Source organism: Anguilla anguilla, chromosome 2, assembly GCF_013347855.1.
Source record: "Anguilla anguilla isolate fAngAng1 chromosome 2, fAngAng1.pri, whole genome shotgun sequence".
Lineage (NCBI taxonomy): Eukaryota > Metazoa > Chordata > Actinopteri > Anguilliformes > Anguillidae > Anguilla > Anguilla anguilla.
In genome coordinates, this window is record NC_049202.1 from 65,262,763 (window position 1) to 65,268,675 (window position 5,913).

At 51.9% G+C, this 5,913-nt stretch overlaps 1 long non-coding RNA gene across 1 annotated transcript; it reads left to right on the top strand.

The window, feature by feature from the left end:
* Positions 1–366: 366 nt before the first annotated feature.
* LOC118221376 lies at positions 367–3,464 on the top strand. The gene is made up of 2 exons (XR_004764097.1): positions 367–541; positions 3,343–3,464. It is a non-coding gene; the product is annotated as an uncharacterized LOC118221376 (long non-coding RNA).
* Positions 3,465–5,913: the final 2,449 nt, after the last annotated feature.

The window sequence follows — 5,913 nt, forward strand, 5'->3', positions numbered from 1 at the left end:
CTTCAAGCAAATTAAGACTGAGAAAATCAGTCTGCGACAATACAGACTGGATGATGTAGCCCAAAGCACAGATCTGAACCAGCAAATTCACAATGACGTCGTGTCATTGAGGCTTGCAGTGACGTCCGAGTCACAAGAGCTTACTGTTCACGTTGGATTCTGTAGTCTTTGTGACACATTAGCACATGTATTGTGTTTGTGTTACAATCTATTGCTGATAAGACTATGTTCATATCTGTCCTCCGTTTAATAATTCATTATGTTGCTTCTTTGTGAGGGGCATCTGAACAGCATGGGCATGCCCTCTAGGGGCAACGGGCCGACACGGGCATGCCCGCGAGGGGCAACGGGCCACACGGGCTCAGTGGCGGCGGGGTGCGACCCACAGAGAGCTCCTCAGACGCCCGGACCGGGGTGTTGGCGGTGCGGACAACCGGGTCACCTGCGCCGCGAGTGCCCGCTCATGGAGGTGGGGCAGGTGGTTCGTGTTGTCGGCCCGCCCACCTCTGCTCCCGACCCAGACGGAGCGTACTGTATTCCGGTAAGGATTCAAGGGAGTGAACACCAGGCGCTGTTGGACTCAGGGGCTATGCAGACCATGATTCGACAAAGCCTGGTTCGACCCGAGGCGTTGTTAGAAGCATCAAGGGTATCTATAAGGTGTGTGCATGGGGATTTACACGAGTACCCTATCGTCTCAGTGGAAATTCGGTGTCAAGGGAAAAAGCATAAAATAAAGGCTGCGGTTAGCTCCCGCCTCTCGCACCCTCTGATTTTAGGCACTGATTGGCCGGGGTTCCGCCAGGCAGCTGGTAAGGTAGGGGAGGTGCGTTCACGACGGGTAGGGCTGTGTGATGTGTGTGCTGCTGTCAGCGGTGACGCGGGGTCGTCCGACGCGGCAGAGGGGGAGCCGGCACCAGTGGAGCCTCCGGGGGAGACTCCGCAGGTACCGGTGTTTCGCCCCATGGAGGATTTCCCACTCGAGCAGTCTCGTGATGACACCCTACGCTTTGCCTTTGACCGCGTGATGTCCATTGATAGTCAACAGGTGAGCCCTGATGCAACACTCACTCACCCGTATTTCGTAATAATTCGGGATAGGTTATACAGAGTGTGTCGTGACACTCAGACTAATGAGGAAATCACCCAATTGCTGGTGCCTAAAAGCTCTCGGGAAATGGTTTTTCAGACGGCTCATTTTAACCCCATAGCTGGTCATTTAGGGTATGAGAAAACACTGAACCGGATAATGGCCCGTTTCTATTGGCCGGGCATTTGGGCCGACGTGCGTCGGTGGTGTGCGTCGTGCCCTGAATGCCAACTAGTAAATTCCCCGGCTATACCAAAAGCGCCGTTGCGCCCCCTTCCGCTAATGGAGGTCCCTTTTGAGAGAGTGGGGATGGACCTCATCGGGCCGTTTGATCGGAGCACGCAGGGATACCGTTTCGTGTTAGTTCTGATGGATTATGCGACAAGGTATCCCGAAGCAGTTCCTTTCCGCAGCATTTCGGCAAAAAGTGTTGCGCAGGCATTGTTTCAAATAATCTCCCGAGTCGGAATCCCGAAAGAGATTCTGACTGACCAGGGCACACAGTTTATGTCACGCACACTACGCGAGCTATACGGGTATTTGGGCATTCATTCTATTAGAACCAGCGTGTACCATCCCCAAACGGATGGGCTGGTTGAGCGTTTTAATAGAACGTTGATGTCTATGATCCGGAAGTTCGTTCATGAGGATAGCCGTAATTGGGATAAGTGGTTATCTCCTCTGGTTTTTGCAGTGCGGGAGGTTCCCCAGGCCTCCACGGGATTTTCTCCCTTTGAACTACTGTTCGGTAGGAAACCCCGGGGGATATTGGACCTAGTTAAAGAAAACTGAGAGGAGGGTCCGAGTCCTAGTAAAAATGAATTACAATACGTGCTGGACCTGCGAGCAAAACTCCATACACTGGGTAAGTTGTCACGGGAGAATTTGCTCGAGGAGCAGGCACGTCAGCAACAGCACTACGACAGAGGAGCTAAACTACGGCAATTTTCACCAGGAGATAAAGTTCTTGTGTTACTCCCTACCTCTAGTTCTAAATTACTCGCCAAGTGGCAAGGGCCCTTTGCGGTCACACGGCGAGTGGGGGAGGTTGACTATGAGGTAGAGCGTACTGATAGAGAGGGGGCAAAACAGATTTATCACCTCAATCTCCTGAAAGCGTGGAAGGAGGTGGTGGCTGTCTCTCTGGTTACGGTGGATAAGGAGAGAGATGAGCTGGGGCCGGAGGTACCAAATTCATCCAATCAGATCTCAACCCTTTCAGATGACCATCTCTCACCGAATCAGAGAGCAGACCTTGATTGTTGCAAAAGCGTTTTGCTGATGTGTTTTCCCCCATACCAGGACGCACGCACCTCATACACCACCACATTGAGACTTCCCCGGGGGTGACGGTGCAGACCCGCCCCTATAGATTGCCGGAACACAAAAAGAAATTGGTTCAGGCAGAGATAAAGGCAATGCTAGAGCTGGGGGTAATAGAGGAATCCCACAGTCCCTGGAGTAGCCCCATTGTGCTGGTAGGTAAGCCTGATGGGTCTATTCGCTTCTGTGTGGATTATAGAAAGGTAAATGAAGTGTCACGGTTTGATGCTTATCCAATGCCTCGGGTCGACGAGCTCTTGGATCGGTTTGGCACGGCTCGTTTTTTTTCGACGCTGGATTTAACCAAGGGTTACTGGCAGATTCCCTTATCTGCCAAATCTAAGGAAAAAATGGCTTTCTCCGCTCCGGATGGTTTGTACCAATTCAGGACACTTCCGTTTGGGTTATTCGGAGCCCCTGCCACCTTCCAGCGCCTAATGGATCGGGTATTGCGTCCGCATGCTGGTTATGCTGCTGCCTATCTGGATGATGTAATCATCCATAGCAGCAGTTGGGAGCAGCATTTGCAGCATGTGGGGGCAGTGCTCGAATCCTTAAGGCAGGCAGGGCTCACGGCTAACCCAAAGAAGTGTGCTATTGGCCGAGCGGAGGTACGGTATTTGGGGTACCACTTGGGAAGTGGACAGGTGCGGCCTCTAGTGGACAAAACCGCTGCGATTGCAGCCTGTCCACGACCCAAGTAAAAAAAAGAGGTAAGGAGGTTCTTGGGGCTGGCCGGCTATTACAGAAGGTTCATCCCGGCATTTTCGGAGCTAACCAGCCCCCTAACTGACTTAACCCGAAAAGGTGCCTCAGATCCGGTCCAGTGGACGGAACCGTGCCAGCGGGCGTTTGAGAGGGTAAAAGAAGCTCTCTGTGGGGAGCCGCTCTTGTTCACACCTAACTTCTCTCTCCCTTTTGTTTTGCAGACCGACGCGTCGGACAGAGGGCTGGGGGCTGTTTTGACCCAGCAGGTGGAGGGAGTCGACCGCCCCGTGCTGTACATTAGCCGAAAACTGTCACAACGGGAGGCGAAGTACAGCACGGTGGAGAATGAGTGCCTTGCCATTCGGTGGGTGGTCGGAGCCCTCCGTTATTACCTTCTGGGTCACCCATTCACCCTCTGTTCGGACCATGCCCCCCTCCAATGGCTCCACCGCATGAAGGATACCAACGCCCGGATCACTCGGTGGTATCTGGCTTTGCAGCCTTTTAACTTCAAGGTGATCCATAGACCGGGTGCACGGATGGTCGTGGCGGACTTCCTCTCTCGCCCCCAGGAGGGGGGGGGGAGGGGGGGGTTGGTCATCGGCCGGATGGCTCCCCGGCCTAAGTCGGGCAGTGGGGGTATGTGGTGGGGTGGGCATGGTTTGAGCGTCGGCTGCAGAGAGAGAGTGTGAGAGGAGCGGCTGTCACAACTGTCAGCTGGAGGTAATCAGCGCCGATAATTGTTAATTGTTTAATTGCGCTGATTGCCTCTGATAGCTTTCAACAGTGAGCCTGGGGTTTTTAAAAGCAAGACCGGAAGCCGGAGGGACGGAGGAGCGCCGATGACAAGACGGCTACAAAACCGTGTTGTATTTAAAAATTGTCTGGAAAAGACGAGAGTTTGAATAAAATAGCACGGCAGTGCTAATTACGAAAACGGTTGTCTCCCGTGAGTGTGTTTTAACCAGGAGAGGTGGCACTCACTTGCCACAAGGACATTTCTTATTCAGTGCAAAGCTGTTTTTCAGTTCCTGTGGGAGGGCCTTCCTGATTGAGTATAGTATGTGGGGGCGTGGTTCATAAAATTTATAAGCCTCAGATTCAGCTGAGCTCTGATTAGAAGAGCAGAATCACAGCAACTGGAGATATGAATGCCTTATTTCACCGACTGGGCAGAACACGAAGCTTCTCGGCTGTGCCGATGGAAGCGAAACATGTTCACTCTCGACGTATTGCGCAGAGCCGCATTACTATCACTGACAAAATGATACACGGCACTGCCGTACGTGGAAATGTGGATAAAACCAGCCCGCATGAAGCGGCCCGAACCCAAACAGCTGGAACCATGAGAGAGATCAGCAATGTGACGAAAGTCTACAGCGAGCGTGTGTACGTGTCACATACTGCACATAGGCTTACGAGCGCCAGCCAAGTTACCCAAGAGGCAAAATGGTGCAAAGGAATGGAGGAAACCACAAGGGAGAGCTATTACAAGCACACGGTTCACAAAGAGAGTCTCTGGCCTTGTGAGACACCTGAACCCCGAGAGCTCGCCGTGGGCACTGCATTGCGTGCTCTGACTCGCGTCCTCATTGAAGTTATGAGATCATGGCTCGGAGGGCTCTGAAGGCTCTGGACTCTCTTCTGGCTGGACTACCCTCATCTGCCATCAGACCCCTGCAACTCATTCAGAATGCTTTGTTGTACATCGCTCTGGATAAGAGCGTCTGCCAAATGCCTGTAATGCAATGTAACTTTGAGCTCTGTTAACTTCCATGTTAAACATATCTCAATAAAAGTTATTCTATGCCCTCTGCTACATATTTTCTGTTTTCTTTTTTTTATTCACTGACTGAATGTTGTCTTTTACCTGGTGTTTTCCTGTTGGCAGCAGACGCTAATAACGCTACTGTTGCTCTCTTTGACAACCATTCACCCATTTGTTCTCCGTCTGACTTTTACTTCGCATCAAGCAAATTAAGACTGAGAAAACCAGCCTGCGACAATACAGACTGGATGATGTAGCCCAAAGCACAGATCTGAACCAGCAAATTCACAATGACGTTGTGTCATTGAGGCTTGCAGTGACGTTCGAGTCACAAGAGCTTACTGTTCACGTTGGATTCTGTAGTCTTTCTGACACATTAGCACATGTATTGTGTTTGTGTTACAATCTATTGCTGATAAGACTATGTTCATATCTGTCCTCCGTTTAATAATTCGTTATGTTGCTTCTTTGTGAGGGGCATCTGAACAACATGGGCGTGCCCGCGAGGGGCAACGGGCCGACAAGAGCGTGCCCGCGAGGGGCAACGTGACATGAGACATAATGCTTATGAGCCAGGTGACCTAGTGTGGGTTGACCTTCCGGCTCTGGCCAGGCACAAGTTGTCTCCGAAATGGACTGGACCCTTCAAAGTTCTGTAGCGGCTTGATTCACCCTCAGGTGATATTGGGGTGGATTACAAAATTCAGGATCGGCTAGACCCTAGGGCCAAGCCTAAGGTGATTCACTATAATCACCTTAAGCTTTATCGCTCCCCATGATCAAGCACTCGTACCCCCACTACAGCCACTGGACACAACCCTTCTGCTGAGATTAGTGGTGCCTCTTCATCACTTACAGCCCTCTCAGGCTCCAGACCTTATGTCTACTGGACCCGTTGGACACCTGAGCCCGCTGTGAGCGGTCCACCACCTCCAACTCAGGTCTGTCCATTGTCTCCAGCGCAGATTGATGCACCAGGCCCACTGGTGGAGGCTCCTGCACCTCTACCACACACGCCCAGTGA